This window comes from Harpia harpyja, chromosome 22, assembly GCF_026419915.1.
Source record: "Harpia harpyja isolate bHarHar1 chromosome 22, bHarHar1 primary haplotype, whole genome shotgun sequence".
Taxonomy (NCBI): domain Eukaryota; kingdom Metazoa; phylum Chordata; class Aves; order Accipitriformes; family Accipitridae; genus Harpia; species Harpia harpyja.
In genome coordinates, this window is record NC_068961.1 from 11,096,733 (window position 1) to 11,118,093 (window position 21,361).

The window sequence follows — 21,361 nt, forward strand, 5'->3', positions numbered from 1 at the left end:
GAGACAAGAGCTGCAGCTTTGTAGTTCTCTCTTCTGTCTGTTGATCTCGCTTGGCTCCAAAGGAAGTAGGTTTAGCAGCAGCAATGAGCTCTACTCTGTCTCGACTATTTTCCCCCCCTGAAAGTAAGGAACTAGTCTTTTCAAATACAGTCTAAAATATAGTCATGCAAGAGCTTATAAAACTTTTCACTGAAAAAGAAAAGGATTAAGGATATCATTAAAGTAAAAGCCTTCCTTAATACCTTATATCAACACAGTCTTAACCGTTTTCATTTTCTTCCTTTCCTGCATTATTAATAGGACTTTTCAAGATTTTTAATGGTAGTCGTTGCTGTGAAACGAAGCAGACCAAAACCACTGTTCAAAACCCTGCACCTTTTTTACCTGTTTGCTGCTGTATCTAGCTGTCACGTTAGCTCTGTTGTGACTCTGGTCCCACCACTTCTGTTGGACACAGAGTACTCTAACAACACTTGCAAATCCTGGAGCTGAACCTGCAGCTCTCAAGCTGCTTTGCAGCCAAACACAACACTGTTCACTGTAGCCGTGGACAGAACAGCACAAGGAGGAGGATGATTTTCCCAGTGTTATTCACCAGATCATTTACAGAAAAAAAGACAGACTTTCACCATTCTCCTAGGCCAGCTCAGAGTCATTAAAAGGTGGCATTTGATGTGCTCTGGACTAAATTTTTTTGAGATGACTCTCTGAAGAGTTTCTGAGTTTCTGGTCAAAACATAAGGGATGACAACTCTGGGTCCAATTTTATGAAATCAGAGCATTCAAATAGGCATTTGAATTTTCAGTTTGACAAGTATCAGTCAGGTTATTTTAGTTATCACCAAACTTTGCAATGTAGTAGCCAAAGTACCACAATGGTACATGTGACCTCTGAAATTTAGACTTGCTCTTTTTTTTTTTTTTTTACATAAGGTAAAGTATGAAGCTGCTTTGGCTGGTAATTTTCTTCTTTATTTTCTGAAAATCAATGTTCATACCACCTCTCAGGGGGCACATTTTCACAGGGCAAGGACAGATGATGTTTTTAATGGGTTCTGTGCAGCAAGTGTGGCAGAGCTTATTATTATTGTCTCATAGGGTGCATTGAAAAGTAACACTTAATAAAAAGGACCACAGGAAGCCAACATCAAGTGGTACCTTTTATTAAATACGAAGCATCTGTGGTCTACACAATTTGGGGAAAAAATGAAGCTCAGTTTTATCCTTTGTCTATTCCTTTAAATCCATCAGGGAAGAAATTACAAAGCTGCTTAGGGTCCTAAATACAGATAGACATTCAGATCCACCATGGGAACTTGAGCATTGCAGTGCAGCACATTGCAGCATCTAACCTTCAGGTGCCAGCCTTCCTAGAAGCAGTCATCCAGCTGGGGTATCCAGGATTCATATGTAAAACAGGGTATTGAGTGGGCCTGGATAAAACAGCCCTATTTGGGACTATAGGTACTTTCTGTAGGAGCTCCAGGGATTTTTTTGTTAACCGGAATCCACAGTCCTGCTGGGATCTGATACATAAGCCAAGATTTTTTAAAATAAAAAAAAAAATTGTCACAATACATTCCAGCTCCAGACACATGAAAAAGTAGGTGAACCTACAACATCCACCTGGTGAACAGGATCTTTAATCTCTGCAGACAGTGAGGATACAGGTAATGCATATGGAGAGCGGTTCAGTTCAGCAAATGTGACTTTAGTGAGGTGAACAGGTCTCTGTACTTCAATGAAGTGTGATTTACATCCAAGTTGAAATCAGTTACTCACTTTTAGATGTCCACTGCCATTTGGGCAGCTCTGAGGCATTCTGCCTGATCTCCAGATGCCCTTCCAGGACTTGCGTGACACTCATCAGGCCTGTGTGATACCTGCCCGTGCCTTGCAGGTTTCTCAGGTGCTCACCCCAGAGCACCTCTCATGGCACCAAATGTGGGCAAATAACTCAAGCTCTCTGTTGGCTATTACAGGAGCTTGAACAGTCAGTGTATAAATCAGTTGCCTACTGCTAGATAGTCACCTAGCATCTTTTTAGGAACTGTGGGAAATCCCACTGGGTCTCCAAACGTTGTCACATCCATCATCCACGCACAGATATTTCAGATGCTCTAAGGCATGTCATATGGCACTAGGTTTCTATGTTTTAGCAGCTGAACTCCGATCCTGCTTCACATGCTGTAGGCTGACATGGCTGAAACCTAAATCTAGGGGTCTGAATTTGAATCTGAATCCCACCTTCAACCTTTTTATTTTTTCTTCTACAAAAGCTGGCTGACAGGAGCACCAGTGCTGATCTCTTCTGAATGGACGGTGCAATTTCCTGCTCCGCCACCACTTCTGTTTGGCTGCTGTCTCTGCTCCTCCTGATGCAGGTTATTGCTCTGAAAGGCAATTTTTTCCATTTCAAAAATCTAGAGTGCTGTTTTCTCTGTTCCCCTGTTCTGCATGCTCTGCAGATACAGAAGGTTAACTGCAGGCTGCAGTAAGAAGCAAGTGGTAGTTTCTGTTGCTTTAGAGCTTGGATAGGTTGTACGTTACAGTGCAGTATGTGCTGCCACTTCACTTGGGAGGCAGTAGTTGGTAGCTTGGGTTTTCCTCTCTGTTGAGGTACCAGGACAGCTGGGAGCAGAGGGACCAGCTGGCTCTGCAGCTCTTTTCTATTGTTGCAGGAGATTCTCTGCTGTAATGGGGATGTAGTCCATTGACCATGTGGCTTGGTGAACTTCAACCTCTTCCAGTTAATCCTTCAAAAGAGACCAGAAGGGTAACTTCAACTCTCGGAGTGGTCGTTTCAGTGTATTTGAAGGATCAGCTGAAAAAAAATGGTCTTTGAAAGCATTTGGGGCACATTTTGAAACTTAATTTTCAAAATGAAGGCTAGGCTTCAACGTAATCAGGTCAGCCCAGGGGTGAGATATGCAACTGAGAGTTATTACAAACTGTGCTGTTTCAGTTGATTGCAAGACAAATCAGGACATTTTACCAACTCATAACTCTCTTCAGGAGTTTCAGACTTTTTGTGAAGAGAAAAAATTCTGCTTGGAACCACTAGCTCAGTGAGCCTGAAATACTTCATTCAAAGCATCTGGGACTCAGCGCAGTTCCTCTGGAGCCATAACAGGTTTGTGCCTATCCCAGAGCTATAGATCCTGAGAGCATCAGGGTTAACGTCTTGACATCCCACCAAGAGATCTGCTGTGTGCCCGAGAATACTGAAAACCCCTGCAACTGCTCTCATATATCAATATTACAGCTATTTTTAGTCAAACTGACAAGAATGTAATTTTCACAGAACAGTTGCTGGCTCTGGGGAATTTTTGCTTCATAGGAAATTTTTATAAAAGTTGGTTTTAATCTGATTTGAATTAAGATCATATGTCAAAAACTTCCTTGTGTACTGAAACTTCTGTTTTATTGGCCATTCTGAGACAGGACATCATACTGGGAAAGGGCAGTCTGAGTACAATTGAAATTAATGATATCTCTGCTTTTACCAAGCCATGTCAGCAGTTACCATGCACTTAGAACCAGCATGCATTCACTCATTGATACTGGATAATTCCCTCCTGTTCGTCTATTAAATCACCCAGAGTCAGCCAAAGGTATATGAAAGTAATTGGTTCAGTCTCAGTGCCTCATCTAAAACCATGTATTGAAGATAAAGTGACTGAACGTGCTTTTCATGAATTTTATTAAAAGTAATAAATAAGCAGGAATCAATTTAAAGAGGACAAAATAGTTAAGCCTTCTACAAATACTTCCCAATCAGTTAGGACTTAATCAGTGCAAATATCAAAATATGGTCAAAATAAAACAATGTAACAATTTATCAGCACCACTAGCAGTAAATCCTCAGATTAGTCAAAACCATCAAATGAACACTGCAAATAATCACTCCTAAATCCTAAAGCAAGAAATTCAGGGAGGTAACCATTCATTTAGTTCCAAAACACGATCGACTACAGATGTGGCATAAATCTTTAGCTGGACAAATATTTTAGCATAAAAAGCAAATGAGCACAAATCTATATTACAATCTCAGAAGCCAATTAATGTTTTCTTCTTGGAAGTTCACCATCAAGTACAGATGCTAATCAGCCTGCTCTTTCTCTCTTCTCTCCCAGGGAATGTAAATGTTACGAGGTATTTTGATGAGCACATATTTCAGTAGCTCTTTCACTGATCCACCACTGACAAAACCCTAGGAAAACCACAATGTGTGATTGGAAGGGAAAGCATTCTAGTTTAGTACGGAAATATTCTCTGCTACTTTCCTCTGTGGCTACAAGGATTCCAAATTGTATTCTCCCAAAAAACAGAGTTAAATGATTAATATAAAAAGATATTCAACATTTCAGCTCTTGTAGTCTTTGGCCCTGCTTGCTATGAGGAACTGCCATTGCAGTTAGATGTATTTCTGATGTTCATTTTCTGAACTGAAAAGTGTCTTTACATTGGTTTTGTCCCCATTTCAGGCTGAAGAATCAGTGCCGTCATTTCTCTTGGGGATTTTGGGAGGGAAGGTTGCAAAGTGACAGCTGGTGCCTGCAAAGGTACATCAGGGCCCACAGGAACTTAGTCTATGGTGGATGGTTCATCCTTATCCCACCTTTGCAATATGCATCCTTGGTCCTTAGTAAAATAGTGTCACGTACCTGAAACAGGATCTGATGTCAATATAGTGACTACACTGCAGTCTGTAGCTAATTACAGAAGTCCCTTTTGAAGGCACCCGTCTCTTTCACATCTCCTGATTTTGACTTCCGTCCACAAACAAAGGAAAAACATCAGGTGATTCTTGCAGAAAGGAATCTAAGACATGAATTTGAAGTTTCACTTCAGCTTCTGGAACTGGCGACAAAACAGCACTTCACCATCTGATGGGCCAGCACAGCATTTGAGCAGCCCCTCCAGAGAGCAGTCCAATAAACCATTCCCTCCCTTTACCCCTATCAAACATCTGTGTACACCCCAGAATAAATCTGAATAAATTTAATGACAGCTGTCAAATCAGCTCCTTCGTAATTGAGAATTAAGGTGGGCTAGCTAGCTGCTTGAAGGTTAACAAGACATTTCTTACACTTGAAGGTCCCAACATTTTCTCCCTTTTAGAACCACAGCACAATTTTTAAATGTTAAATAAACTAAACCCATTGAATTTATATAAATCTACATTTTTATAAAGACCATGTTTCACTCATCCTAAACAGTCTGTTATAGATTATATTCTTTTCTCTTACCTCCTAATCTCTTTTTTCTACATGTTTTGTAATTTCTCAAAAGGAAGAATTTTTGGTATCCAAATTAACTTGATGTTAGTGTTTAAACTTTAGATGCTTAGCTTCTGCTTTGTGAAATCCACAGCCCTGAGGTTTGGCTACTGATGCCTGCAGAGAAATTGCAGTTTTATACTATAAAGTGCTGCTAACAGAGGTGAAATGATATGCCAGAAGCAGGGATGTATGTCCAAAGATTCCTCTCTCCCAAATTCATGTTTTCACAGTTATCATATCATTTCTGAGAGCACAGCTGGCCCAGATTGGGTTTAGTGACCCTGACTTTACGGTACATAATTTTTAATTATGGAATGAATAGTACGATCAGGAATGTAAGCAAGCTCTGCAGGCAGAGACCAACCTTTTCCCCTCTCTTTCCATTACTGTGTGCCCTAACCACTGGACACAGATCCTTTTTGTTTGCTTTCCTGGGAATTCCCAGAATTCCTAATCCTGGGAATCCTGTTATTTTTAGTTGCACAATGGCCAGCTACCAATAGGTGGCGTCAGTGGGGGTCCTTCATGAAATCTCCTTCAACTTGTCGTCTTTCCAGTTTGATAGTGGAAGTGAGTGATGTGAATTTCCTGCTCTGTGGGATGTGGATTTCGAACTTTTCTGCTTTAAGAGGTGGGCTACTGTGGAGAAGGGGGAAACAGCACCTGCTCATTCTGCCCAGGAACATTTAGGAGTGCGTTTTCAGCTCTGGGTTTTGAATGCCTTGCAGTCCCAATTCACATACCTAAGCTCTAGAGTGGAGCAAAAATTTCTGACCTATTCCAGGATTTAGCATTTAGCTGTAGGTTTTTCCCTGCTTGCCACAAAAAAATTTTTGGACGATCTCCAATCTAATGTGCTCTCTGTGCACTCACTAGGAACTGTAGGTGCTTTGCGATACAGCTGAGGCTCAGGCACCTGAAAATGTAAACTTGGTGCTTTAAGGCACCAAAGTCTTTTACTGGATCTGGCTCAAGGTGACTGTGAATGAAAAGTTTACCAAAGCATCAACATCAAGATGACCACAGGAAGCAATATAAGCAATATTCAAACTCTTGCATGAGCTTATATTTTAAGTGAAAAAGTATTTTAAGGAAACCAAAGCAGCTCTAGCGTGGGTTTGTGTCAGGTCCTGATGCACTGCTCAAAATTAAAGTGGATTTTTCTTTCTGTAGTATTTCAGTCATGTTTTCCCTCACCAAGACTTCAGCTGAAACTGCCAAGACCCACAGTCCTTGTCAGAAATTACTTGAACTGAGAACAGAATGACAGGGTTCAGGTGGAAAATTTATACTGCAGTGCTGTCACGACAAGAGAGTACTCTAAATGCAAAGTGTCCCATCTTTGCAAATAATACAGAGAAAGGAAAAAACTTAGTTCTGCCATACCAACTTAGATGAAAGACATCTGGCACTGTCCAGGTGTTCATTTAAACATATCTGATTGTTTGTTCCTGACTTTTTAAAAAGCATCGGTTCTTATACAGCAAAGAAAATCACTTAGCATTTACCTGAAAGGTTAAGTTGTATCTTAACTATGAACTGCAAGTACTTACCTAGAAAAGATTTCTGGTGGAAAATGACGAGAAAAAAGTAACAGCCTTAGAGGTGTGAGGCAGACCTTTCTGACTGTAAACATTTCTTAATTTAGCTGGACTTTCATTTCAGGCTTGATTTCTAGCACTTACCCAATCACAGCTATCAGTCCTCAGTGCCAGGGTGCTATTCTCGAGTTACAGTGATCTGAAGCAGAAGACAGATGGGACAGATACCTCTGCAACACTGAGAGAAGTGGAAATGCTTTGCCAAAGACCAGACTCTTCCCTGTCATGTGAGTTGGAGCATGTGCTAGCACAGATGGGCAGAGTGGCAACTGTAATGCCTTCAGCTTCCCCAGAAGATGCTCTTCAGCTACCAAGTATTGCGTAACAGTTCCTAGTTTTTAGCTGATAGAGCTGTGCACCAGGACCTGACACAAACCCGCACTAGAGCTGCTTCAGGTCACCTCTCCATTATGTTCTCCCTGCCATGATCTGTCACCAAAGTGAAGTCCCAGATCATTGGAGTTTACGGATCCTCAGAGGAGCTGCAGTTCCCAGTGGCAGACACTTGCTGAGGTGCTGTTCCTTATTCTTCAGCCAAACTGGACCATATCCACATGTTCCTGCTGTTGGGCTTGCTTTACGTGGTAAAGAGGTGCTGTAAATCCTTCTCAGTGATATTTGATGCCTGGAAGGAAAGTCTCCCAGATGCTAACAGCCATGTAATTTCTTTTTCCTGCCATGCTGGAACAGAGGCTTAGTAGTGACGCAGCTACCAGCTGAACCAGGATGTAGATTCAAAAGCCTGGATTACCACAGGCTCTAAAATAAAGGTGTTTTTTCTAACTATATAGCAAAGCAGTTTATATTTGTCAGATTTAATTGAGAGACTGATGAAACCTGTTAGCACAGCAATGATTCCAGGTACAATGTGAATAGAAGACATGAATTTTGAGCAGTTTTACTGCAATGTTTAATAAACAGATTGTCCTAGGATTTAAAATGTTATTAATTAAGGACCTCAATTACCAGTAAGTACTGTTTGTCTTGTTATTATAACCATTGCCTGTAAATGGTATCATTGCTAAGAGTCATGTTCCATGCCATACTGAGTCATAATATTTAGGAGTATAAATAAAACTAAACAGTGCAACCTTCTCCCTAGGTTAGAAGGAAAACACAATTAATACATCAATGACAGCAACAAGAAAGGACTGCCAGTCAGGGTAGTTTTGAAAGTATTATTGCTACAAGAAAAGATATTATAATATGAAGCCATTAATAGCTATTAGAAACTTCCATCATGATTTCAGTTAGCTTTATAGTAATGCTTGGACATAGTTTTCTGCAAAAAGAGAGGTAGAAAATGTTCATTTGATATTGCTCAGTCATTTTAAGCCATAGTTCCCTTACAACAGTATTTAGCTCTCAGCTACACAAGTATAAGGAAGCATCTAGCCTTTAAATTGTCTTTAAGTGAGTTTCCTGTGGAGATAAAACAGAAAGAAAGCTATAAAATCCAATCTTGGTAATGGATTGCTAGACCAGTGGTTCCCCAATGAATTTTGCAGCCACCATGATGTTGGCTATCATTTGGACAGTTACTGTCTGGCTGCTATTTAGAGGTGTATATATACTGTTACACCAGAGAATAGTTACAGAAGTTAATAACAGAACTAAATTAACACTCACCTTTGCACTGAAGTGGGAAACAGTTTTAAAAGTTAGGAACATATCCTGAGTTGGTATATGTCTCCTTATATCAGCTGAAGACAAGAGAAGAAAATAATACAGCAGAGGAAGCTGGTGTTGGCTAATACGTAAACCAAAGTATTTAGATTCTACCTGTGCTGTACAGAGATTCATATTAAAAAGCATCAGGTGGCCGGGAGACTTACATAAATTATTGCTGGTCTGCAGACCTGGCTTTGTAGAGCTCCTGCATCGCATGCCTATAATAGCTGTTGTGTGTTCCTTGTAAAATAGTGACCACAATAATCAGAAGCCACGTTGTGAGCACATTATTTCACTGGTCTAGCTGCAGTACCAAAAAAAGCTGCATGAATTTTTTTAATTTACCTTGATTACGGAGGAACTTGGGAAAGTTTCCACACAAGGAGTCTTTGGGAAACACAGTGGAGGCTCTAACTCAATAAAATGTCAGTAGAAGAGATTAGGGAACAAATCACAAAGTTAATGTTAATAAATTGCAAGGTCTTGATGGTATTCACACAAGAGCTCTCAAAATGTGGAACATTTGAACCGATGCATAACTTTAAGCTTACAATTGCTTCCATATTACAGTACCAGGCTACTGTGGCACCCTTTTGGAAAGGAATCCAGGTTACAAGCAATGAAATACCAAGCAATAAGCCTATATGAGGAAAAGAATTACATGGATACGTACTAATTCCTTGGGAAGAATCAACACGGATTTTGTAAAGGCAAGGCCCAAAGGCAAGTCCCATCTGACATAATTACTACATTATGCTGGAAACAAAGATGGACAAAGAAGATATGATTGCTGTATGTATTCAGTTTTCTAAAAGCATTTTGACAAGTTTCCTCACCAAAAGCTCTTAAAGAAGGTACCACGAAACAAGGGGACATGCCCCCATATCAATAAAGAGAAAGGGGAATAAATGCTCAGGATTCAAGCTGAAGGAAGTAATCAGCAAAGGAAGTTATTCAGGGTAAAAAAGATAAGGGTAAAGGTAAGGTATAAAGATAATAAAGAACTGCAGAAGGCCCTCATGACATGGCATAGATGATAAAATAGCAGATGAAACTCAATAGGACAGCTTCTGTGCAAGGAATAACTTAGATACAGACTGTTCAGCCTGAAAAAGAGACAACTGACAAGGTACATATCATACAAGTCTATAAAATCTTTGCTGGCATGGGGCAGGGATGTGGGAAACAATTCCAGTGTAAGAACTAGACAGTCCAGTAAGCCAGCAGGAGGAAAATTCAAAACAGTGGTGAGGAAGTGACTTTCCAGATAATACATGGTTAAACCAAAGATTACAGCAAGGTGCTGAGGCTGCTAGCTTACGAGTCTTCAAAGAGTTACCACATGAAGTTACGGGAGAAGATCCCACAGCATGGTCTGAAATACAAAGACCCCACCACATCTTCTGATGCTCCCTGGGCCACAGATTCCTGCAGGATGGGAAGGCTCACTGCAAAAGTCTCATGACACCATATGCTTCATCTTATTCTTGGCCAAGATGTCTTTTGTCAGCCACTGTTTGGTTTTTATAAAGTAAACAAGCAGGAATGAGAGGAGGGAGTGAAGCAGCAGTACATAGGTCTGGAGTAGGGGCTCAGCTCTTCCCCCAGCCTGGCAATGCCCTCCTCCTGGGCAAGGCGCTGGGGAGGCAGGGAGGTGGACTAAACCCAGGGAGCCCCAGGGACTGTCTGTCTCAGAAAGTGATGCCCAGCCTGCATCATGCCATGCAGTGTTCAGCAGTAACAGTGATTTGAAGGTGTGCATAATACCAATAAATGCAGATGCAGATAAGTAGCTACAATGACATGTTAATATGTTAAAATAATTTCAGAATTGCAAGCTATTATACTGTTGCACCAGCATTTGGTGTATTAGCATTCTGTTGAGCTCTGAATTTGTTTCCAGTAAGTCTAATATGTTAAAGTTCCTTGTGTTTCTCAGACTGTTTTGCAATTAAGAACATGGTGCTGTTTCTTGTCTAATAGCTGACATAAACTGGAATGAAGAGTGACATTTTCATTTGAAATTAACAAAAATCAAGATCCTTTAATGGGTAAAAGAGAAACTGCAGCCCCCTCATAGACAACAATCACCTTCAGAAAGCCATTGATAAAGATACAGCAAAGCTTAAAGACATTTACTATACAATATTACATTTTTATTAGATTCTCCCAATTCATTTTAGTCATCAGAGACAAGAAATATAATGGTGCTCCCATTGGTTGCTCCTGTTTGCAAAAATGACCAATCTGGAAAGTATATAATGGAAATCTGTTTCTGCCTAGTTCTATCTGAGAAGAAAGTGGACAGCAAAAATGTTTGGGATTATCTATTAATATTTTTGTTTCCTAAGAGTACATCTTCTGCTGGCGTATCTGGTTTAGTTTCCACTGATGTCAACAATGACTTTTTCAATTTTTTTTGGTGGAAAGCCAGACCAAAGACTAAGAGATTTTATGACCTAGGTTTTCATAGTCATTTAGATTAAAACTTCTGATGCTCAAGGGTAGAGTAAAAGCTGCAGCAGCTCCCTGTTGTGACTGCCTGAATCCTCCTAACACTCACTTCCACAAAACAATTATTTTCGCAGACACGCTTTTCTGGTCTTTTCCTTTAAGTTTGGTAGAACCATTCAGTAGCTGTTTCAAACATATGTCCTGCTTGCTTTAGCATATTGTCTTTTTTGTGTTGGTATCTGTTATATTTCATCTTCCTTTCACTAGTTCTCTCTTTTCATCACCAAAGAAGTGGTACCTTGTTATGTCCTTACCTAACAGTCTCTTCTAGCTCTTGAAATACTCATCATACACTCGTGTGGTTTATCATCTGCTCCTTTTGCCTAACTATTCTGTCACCCTTTTGACCCAGTCATATTTAGACTTTTAAAATCTGTCTTCCTAAGTCACTGCTTTGCTGGTAAATGCAACTAAAATTAGAGTTTCAATCCTAATATGAAATGATGGCTCAACAAGAAGAAGAGGAAGTGCTAGAGTCACAAATAAACACAGCAGTATTTAATTCATCTACTAATCAGTTCCTTATGATTTTAAAAGATCTAAAACAGTCTGGCACTGAGTGACAGATGTTCAACCACTGCATCCAGGCTCTGAAGATATTGCAGCTGCACTGTGAAAAAAATAGTATGTGGGCTCTCCCCAGATGCAAATATAATGTAAATGCAAATTTATACATATAGTCAGAGGCTATGTGCAGAATTTTGTATGCAATCTTATTTGCTGCAATTCCAATCAATGTGATTCTGTTGGATGAAAATCATGAACACTGGAGCTATTCATCATATAGAAAAAAGGGTCACCAACACAACTGACCTCCACAGCGCCAACGAATATGAAATGTGAAGGCAGTAATTCTGGATGCTGCAGGAATGCTGATTGCAGAGCCTTCACGCCTGATAGGAATCCTGAGATATGCCATTTATTATGCCATATCTGATAAGGCCTCTAGCACCTCGTTTTAAATTCACTCCCTTCCCCCATCTGACTTCTGTCTGACCAGATCTGTTAGCAAAGAGTCTCATAACAGCCTGTGATTAAATTTTACATATGTAAAAAATTACTGATTTCCCAGACACCTACTGATTTAGACAGCTGGTGGCTTTTGTCAGCTATGATGTTGCATAGATACATGATCTGTGTCATTGTGATGAAACTTGTAGCATGACGTGAAATATCTCTCATGATGTGCAGATAAACCCCAGATTGGAAAGTGCATGAATTCAAACAGCATTAATAAAATGGGACCAAACGATTTGCTATTGACTGTTTTATCGATCACTTCTGCTCCAGTGATTTAGCTATAGAGTGCATTAGAGGCTAATTATTTTCTTGTAGCACTTATAATGCTAATGAAATATGGACTGCTTGCAAGCAAATTGTTTTCACGCACTGAAGTGATAGCACAATCAACAGGCGCCAGTCTGTCTAACCATCAGTCCCACAGAACATCAGTTTAACTTTAGCAAAAGCTCATGTGAATGCTGGTTTTCTCCCTATAAGTTATTTTATGCTAAGACAATAATCTTGAAGTGTGACTGATATGTTGCAGACTGTCACTCTGAGTACTGGTGACTTTCAAGTTGACTCTGATTTTGATTTTTGCCTTGATAGTCCTGTTTTTTCTATTTCATGTCCTTGAAGGATAGATGTTTCTGGGAGGCTTCCTAGAGAAATACTCTTAGGAAAGAAAACAAACTTAAGATACACCTGAAACTGAAGAGTATTATTATTGTCATTTAACTAAAAATTAGAAAGGTAAAATGACATATGCTTTTCTAGGTCACCTACGTCTGTCATCTAATGGTTGCCTCACTGCTTGGAGATCTCATGTATTTTAAGGAACTGTCCAGGAGGTTGTTTGCTCCCTTTGCAGAAAATTAAATTTGCAGTGCTAAGACCGGTCAAAAAGCCCAACTGGCTGGTGCTCAATCTTGCTGTAGTGTTTGCTGTACCTACTTGTTAAAACTGAGAAAGGCATTGTAGGTTAGTGCAGGTATCCAAGGCAAGCTCTTGTGGTTATACTACCTTTTCAGGGGGCTTGAGGAATAATAATGAAGAAATCTCAGCAAAAACAAGGAAGTCTATTTTTTCCCAATGGTTCTATTAATTTCAGTTTCAAAATACAAGATTGCTTAAACGGAGAATCTGACAGTCCTTATCCTGAGAAAGTGCTGAGTATCACCTTTCAGAAAGCAAGACTTTACTGAGATTTCTCAGTCTGGGCTAAAATTTCTGGCAATCAACACCTGCTAGGAAAAATTTATTCTGGATAAAAACTAAGAGAAAGGATGTCTGCACTTTTTTGTTATCTCCTAGATAGAAGAAATAGATTTTGTTCATAGACTTACTTAGCATGTCTAGTCTGCTGTGGCAGGGGGAGTGCTAATAGTGCAACCAAACCCAAAACCCAAAGTCAATGAACCAAAAAACCCACACACATATTAACTGCACAATAGCAAAAACATTGCTTTGAGCCTTTGGGGCTGAAAAGCAGCTGACCTTAATCATTTAGCCAAGGAACATAGAAAGGGAAGGCATAACACAGATTTAAAGAAAATACCATTGGGCTATTCAGGATCTTCTGGGCCATGTTAAGATCCACAAACCATCTGCGGCACTTCATGCAGTCTTCCTCTATATGCAAGGGAAGTTGTACAATATTACAGTTTTAGAAATATTTCAATTGTCTCTTGCTAAGAGGAAACAAAAAAATTCAAGATTTCTGCTGTTGGCAAAAAGAGAGGGTGGCAGGTAGATCTCATACCAGAGTGACATCACTCAAATATTTCTACTAGCTTCAAGCGACACAGTGTCAAAAGAGCAAAATCTTATTATTCTATTCATTTGAATGCTGCAGCATCCTGAAAACATGCCAGTCATGGCAATAGGCCACTCGGTTTGCATTTTTTTCTTGTAAAGTTTCTATGATTAACTGCGCGGGACATCATGCTTTGAATTAGTCTTTTTAGATAATGCATGTGTTTATTAGCACAAGGTCTACAGTGCTGTGAATCCCATACCTTCGGCACCTGCATAAAGCAGCCCTACTGCAGGGAAGGCGGGTCGGTGAAGGGAATTGTGCACCCCTGGGCATTTCACAGGGCAAGTGAATCCAGTGGACTTACTGTCCTGTCTCTCATTACTGAGGATGTTTCCTCTTTGGATCTGTGGTTGGCTGCCAAATAAACTTTTTTGGCACAGAGCATTCATACTAGAGGAAGGAGAGGGATCATGTACTGCTTCTTTAAGCTGTACCAGAAGAAGATAAAGGCTATAAAGAGGCAAAGGAAGCTGAAATTTTAAGACAGAAGAGAGAGACAGACCACAAGCCCTGATTTAGGTAGATTTCTTAATTAGAAAAAAAGATATCTCCTGTGTTGGTAGGGGGTTTTTCCCCTCATTTCCCTGTTAAGAATGTTGTATTATAGAAAGTGGCTTTTCTCTCTGATTTCTTAGCCCCAGAAGGTGCTAAAATACTATTTAAGGTTGTGTATAACCTCTTAAACAGAACAGGAAAAAATCCTTCAGACTGAGCTGCATCAGAACTCCAGTGCGTCCTTCTATGGTATTTCCAGCTGTGAAAGACAACATATATTCATGTCATGTTCATCTTTGGGAAACACAGAATTCCTTCATTACCCATTTAAGATTAGGTCACTTATGCTGCAGATATTCATAATGGACCACTTCTGCCCATTCACATGAAGGTTAGCATCTTCTAAGATAATTAGAAGCTAAAGAACAGATAGCTTCTTTATAAATCCCTGTATGAGTGATTTATATTAAACAATGAAGGAACATTGTCCTAGTTTCAGCTGGGATAGAGTTAACTATCTTCCTAGTAGCTGGTACAGTGCTATGTTTTGAGTTCAGTATGTGAAGAATGTTGATAACACTGATGTTTTCAGTTGTTGCAAAGTAGTGTTTAGACTAATGTCAAGGATTTTTCAGCTTCTCATGCCCAGCCAGCGAGAAAGCTGGAGGGGCACAAGAAGTTGGCACAGGACACAGCCAGGACACCTGACCCAAACTGGCCAACGGTGTATTCCATACCATGGGACGTCACACCTAGTATAGGAACTGGGAAGTGGGGGCGGGGAATCGCCGCTCGGGGACTGGCTGGGTGTCAGTCGGCGGGTGGTGAGCAATTGCACTGTGCATCATTTGTACATTCCAATCCTTTCATTATTGCTGTTGTCATTTTATTAGTGTTATCATTATCACTATTAGTTTCTTCTTTTCTGTTCTATTAAACCGTTCTTATCTCAGCCCGCGGGTTTTGCTTCTTTTTCCCGATTTTCTCCCCCATCCCACTGGGTGGGGGGGGAGTGAGTGAGCGGCTGCGTGGTGCTCAGTTGCTGGCTGGGGTTAAACCACGACAGACATTTATATGTAGCTTACAGCATCAGTTTAGTTGGTGAAAGGATAAATATTGTAATCAACATTTCAGACTGATGATTCTTCCCAAGAAGACATTCATTTCCATCACTAATGAGCTAGAAGGTAAAAGTGCCTCAAGCTTCATTTGACTGGCAACTTCAGTGGCTTGGTCAAGAGCAAAGTGATGTGAAAAATTCTGGGGGGTGGGGAGGAAGCATTACTCTTGGGGTTTTTTTGAATGGTCTGAATTTGTTGATGCTTTGAAGTCAGACTTACCTGCAGGAAAGGCTTGTTCTTTTCAGGAGTTTGTGCTCAGCTTAATCACCCAATTGTTACTGAGCTGGGGAGTTCAACAGCTGGACACGCTTCAGTAGCAATCATGGAATAAAGTAGACTTCCTTTCCTTTGGGTTCAGTGCTGCGTACCAATGGGACTGAGAAGAATTGCATGAATTTCATTTGGCACCAGCTGGGGCTTGCTTGGTTCCCCAGCCCCACCACACTGCCTGCCAGGCAGCAGGCAGGAGCCTGCTCCCTCTGGAAACCTCAGTGCTCTGTGCCCTCAGACAGGGAAATCCTGTTCTGGGAACAGCTTTTCACATTTGGCTTTTTCATGTCCAGTCCTCACTGGAAAATCTATTGTAAATAACAACTACAGTGACAACAATAATAATAAGGAATAGGAAAAAATACAACTAGTCTGTTATTACCATTGGTTTTATCAAACCCTTGATTTTCTGTTGAGTCATACTCACAGTCATAGCATGCATGCACGATTTTGAACAATTATTTAATTAACTCATTAATACCTCTGAAAGCTCCTGCCATTGTCATCACATTTTTAGGAGGTCTCTGTTCAAATCCTTGTTGGAATAAATGAATTGCCCATAGAATTTAAACTGTACTGTGTAGTATACCTATTATTTGTTCTTAAATGTCAAGAGAGGCCTTCCTGGAAGCTTGATTATGTTCTTCCAGCCTCTGGCAAAAGATTAGACTGCTATAAGCTTAGACTGTTATCACTAAAGTTGACTATGTTGTGGAAATTTCAGGATCTGACCACGTGCTGTTTATTAATAATTTGTACCACTTCAGTATTATGTGCTTAGATGGTGAATTTCAGCAAATAATATGCTTCTCATGCATGCTCCAGATAAGCAGAATTTACACTAGAAACAAACTTGGAACAGAGCATTTCTGGCGAATACTGACAATTATTTGCAACAGGAGAAGATGTATCTTTCTATTGCTGCTTTTCGAGCACCTTTATTAGCATTTCCATTTTTGGAATTAAGAACTTGACTGGGGATATACTTATGTATTGCAGCATTAAGTGATAAATCTGATACAAATACTGCTCGCTCATTCAAACAATGACAATAAACACTATTCATTCAAGAGCTGCAGTTAGCAAACTCTACTAAATATTTCAGATCTAACTCAACTGCAGCAAGATGAAGCACAATAACTTCCACTGTTGTAATTGTTCTCTTCACTAAATAAAAACTTGGTATTTTTTGTGGATGTGAAAACAGCAGGCTGTCAATCATATTGTTGTTGGCAAAATTTTTACATATTTGATGGAATGCCAGGATAGGATAGGTCGTATCTTTCACAAATAACAGAAGATAAGAATTTTAAAGCTCTAGAGGTGTATTAGGAAATATAATATGAATATTAGCAACTCACATTTGTATAGGTGTATGTGCTATGTATTGAATATATATATTTTGCATTTGCTTTCATATCAGTGCCTTAAATCAGAAGCAAGACAGCTGGCTGGAATTAATCAGTGTTTTATAGCATAAATAAGAGGAGAATTTAGAACAAATATTGGGAAAAAAAGGACCATAGGTTTTTTTTTTTCATTTCCCCCCAATAATGTCATTACTACCCTTTCTTGTTGTAACACATCTTATGCTATACATGCATAATGAAAATGCTGAAAATCTCTCTTTCACCTTATGCCAGAGATTCCAGTGGATATAGAAACAGGTTTTTTTCTGTGAATCAGGGGAGTACTTAGCAGTGTATAGGTGTTCTTACTCACCATTTCCTTTGCCCCATAGAATGCATTTTTCTTTCAGAGATGTGAAGAACATCTTTTTTTCCTCTGTTTTTTTTTTCCTCTCCATAAAGGCGAGGAAAAATAAAAGATGGTGTGGGTGATGCTCTTTGTAGCTTAGGGGAATTCTGGAGCATTGACAGTATTAATGGCTCCAAATCAGCAAGAGCTCAGTGTCACTTATAGATAGGTAAAGCCACTAGGCATCGTTAGATGACCTAGTCTGACTTCTGAATAACACAGGCACTACACTTGATCCATTTGCCTCTGTTCTGAGATGAATATTTAACATTCTGAGATGTATTTAACTAAAGAGAAGTATCATCAAGCCTTCATGTGAAGACTTCAAAAGATGAAGACGTTGCTACCTCTCTCAGTGTTTTTTCACTGGTGGTTAATCATACTTGCTTTCAAAGGTTTGTGCCATATCTTAAACTTCAAACTTTACATATTTACATAATTTCGACTGGGCTTTTATATTTTTACTTCCTTCTGTCCTTACTGCCCTGCAATGTATCAATGCACCAAGCAAAGACTGCCCCTTCTGGGATAGGGACTAGGGAACAACTATCCAGTCTGCTGTAGATGACACTGCTTGGGCAGGGGGTGGGACTAGATGATCTCCAGATCCATGTCCCTTCCAACCTCAGACATCCTCTGGTTCTATGAAGTACTTCCACGTGGTAGAGACTGGGCAAAGTTTTCTGGAGCACAAAGTGAAACCCTCTCAGCTCAGCCACAGACACAGAGATTCACAATATCTGATGTATGAGTCTTTCCTATGACTCAGATGAATATTTTAGGAGACAGAGAGCCCATGGATTAAAAGCTTAGAACAACAAGACAGTTACATGGCTAGATAGAGATTATTTGCCACCTTATTTGACATTTATCCATGAGGGAAAAGCTCACCTATGGCTGCAGGTTTGCTGAGCACACTGCCATGAGACAAGCAGGGGTAACGCTGGTTCTGAAAATGAGGCTGTGAATGTGAAGCCACTTTTCAAATGCTACCCAAATGTGAAGGCTTACCTCTCTAAATGTAGCTTCTGACTGTTTGCAAGCTCACAGGACTGGGTGAGATTTTGGGAAATAAGATAGTCTCAAACCATTATGACATTGACCTGCAATTTCTTTTGTCTTAAACAGGAGTCCAAAAGGTCAATAGTAATATTTTTACGATGAAAGTTTACGTAAGGCCAGGGAAAGGGGGAAATGAAGTGACATTGAAGGAAGAAAAGAATTAACATTTCATCTTTGGTTGAGCTGTGAAATTTCTCTTTCACTCCAAAAAGACAAGAGAAAATCTAAATATGCAATACCGATATAAACCAGTCCAAGTTAAAATAAATCAAATTTCTGTCCTCCTCCCTACTGCTCAATATGAAAAGAGGGCATCCATATTTCTGTCTTAATAGAGAGTCACAGATTTTTCTAATGCTCAGCAGGTTATTACTCACACAGTAAGTCAGCAAAGACAAATGTGCAGAAGATGGTGGAGTATTAGTTGCTACTTACTCACAGTAGCTTGTTTCAGGGACATTGCTCACATTGCTTCTAAGCTTATTCCTTGGACTCATTTGTCAGGAAAAATTAAAAACTGACTAAAATTTAAGTAATATGTATGGCACGGACAAGTAGCTTTTGTAGCAATTAGCTTGGCATACATAGAGTTTTCAAAACCAATTGTATCCAGAATTGATGGGCAAGGATATGTCTTCCCACAGGAGAACTGAGCATGAAAACACTCTATCAATCAATCAGAGTTACAACTCACTGACGTTTGACCTATGTGTCACCAGCATACTGTAGGGTTCATCATGCTTAGCTACATATATCCATTGTAAACATCCACATCTAAGATCCTCTGATATGCAATGGAGAGAAATTGGCACGCTCAGAGGCATAAATCCTCAGAGCAGATACAGAGACATACCTTTGAGTTTAAAGCTTCACCCCTGAGCATTACAGGCTTTCCTCCATCTGCTATGGGAGCTTAGGGTGACCAGCTCAGATGCAGATACCTACCTCAACTGATTCCCATCCAAAGTATCCCCACTCCTATTTCCCTTCAGAATTTCACCTGCTAGGATAAAACTAGCATTTTTCTCTATTATGCAGCGTGGCTAGAATAATGAAATGAAGTATTTGAGAGATGACAAGATGTAATTTAATTGTTAATTACATAACTGTATGTATCTCAAGAAACTGTATTTATTCCCATGAATTTACCTACTTCAGCTCTGTAAGAACATACATTTTGGTATACAATGCTAACATACCAGCTTCTAGGATAAAATTGTATTGTCTGTTTTCAATTCATTCACATGGATCAAACAACTCTATAGGCTGCATTTGCAGAAGTGTATTATCCATATTTCCATGCAACTGGTGATATAACATAACATAACATAACATAACATAACATAACCTTAATCTTAGTGAAATACCAAAGAACTTCTAGCCTATGCAACTCATAGTTTATTTAACTCCAAATTCTGAAGTCTGAGGGAAGAAAAAATACTAAACTACAGTTGGAAGCTCAGGTAACAGCCTACTCGAAATGTGACAGTTTGGGACCAGGATGACAAATTCTCTTTGTATTTGAAATCTGCCTTGCAAGCTATAAGATGGAGTACCACATTCTGTGACACTTCAGGTATATAACAGAAAAAAGTGTGTGTATTAACTCAGACATATGACAAAGGTAGGAAAATTATTACGAAAAAATACAGCTTACAAAGTATGTACACTCTAATTGGTCTGAAGCCTTTCAGAGTATCTAAGACGGTTTCCACCTTATCAAAAAACAACTGCACAATATATGAAAATTGTCTTCCTACTATGACTGTCCTACTTAGAATAATTCTTTATTCAAAGAACACTGCAAACCAGTCTAACAGAACAAATGAAGATAGTTGTATGATTCTTAAAATTTATGTAAATCATAAAGGCCTATATATTCTTTATGCAGCAATCCCTCCAAGCTGTACACCTTGCTTGGGAGGGAGTCAAGCTACAGATAACTGAACCATGACTCATGGACTTCAGCTTACTGGTATGAAAGTTTTGAAGGGGACAAAATAGATCCCGAGACCTGAAGGGCTATGTACAAAATAGCATTTGGGGCACCACCAGTGCTTGTTGTGGAAACTTTTAGGAATAGACTAGGCCCATACATCACACCAAAAGACAGAAAAAATCGCCGTTATCCAGCTGAGCTAAGTTATTTCAAGTGGTTCTTGTAAATGAAATGAGGGAAGGGAAATGGGAACCATGAGCACATAACCAATGCTTGGATAACTCTTCAGCACACACACTGTTGCCAAAGTGATAAATCTGGCTAGCTAGCAGTTGAGCAGTCAGCAGCTGAGACAAAGACAGTCTGTCCTCTAATAGAAAAGCTCCACTGGATACATACACTACTGTGCAGAATGAAGCAGTGATTTGTAGTCCTCATAAACAAGATTTCACCAGCTATCCTTGGGCTCTCAGGTACCTGCTGTACATCAAGGCTCCCACAGATTCTGCTTCTTTAAGTTCAAAGGATTAAGAAGCCTACAGGCTCTTCGTTCTTGTCAACTCTTAAAAATTTTCCAGTTCTTTCTCTGAGTCTGGTAATGCCTCTTTTAACCTCAGCAGCTGTTTTCCTTCTTCACCTCCATTCATCTTTATCTTTTTCTCTTCAGCTTTGTGAATTTTCAGTCACACACTGGCAAATACCACTTTCTGAGTTCAGCCACCCTTACATATGGTAATTGTTCCTCATGCCAACTACTGTTAAACAATTACAAAACTTTCCTCAAGTGGTGACAGAAATCTTAGGTGGAGAACTAATGTTCATCA

At 39.7% G+C, this 21,361-nt stretch overlaps 1 long non-coding RNA gene across 3 annotated transcripts; it reads right to left on the reverse strand.

Moving 5' to 3' along the window:
* Positions 1-2,219: 2,219 nt before the first annotated feature.
* On the reverse strand, positions 2,220-17,609 carry LOC128135236 (uncharacterized). Of its 3 annotated transcripts, none has more exons than XR_008233019.1 (3): positions 17,501-17,609; positions 6,971-10,350; positions 2,220-4,863 (listed from the first exon to the last, which is right to left on the reverse strand). It is a non-coding gene; the product is annotated as an uncharacterized LOC128135236 (long non-coding RNA). The 3 variants fall into 3 exon arrangements; XR_008233020.1 differs by lacking the exon at positions 17,501-17,609 and having other exon boundaries at positions 2,220-2,824; positions 4,668-4,863; positions 6,971-13,066; XR_008233018.1 differs by lacking the exon at positions 17,501-17,609 and having other exon boundaries at positions 6,971-13,066.
* Between the last annotated feature and the right edge of the window lie 3,752 nt (positions 17,610-21,361).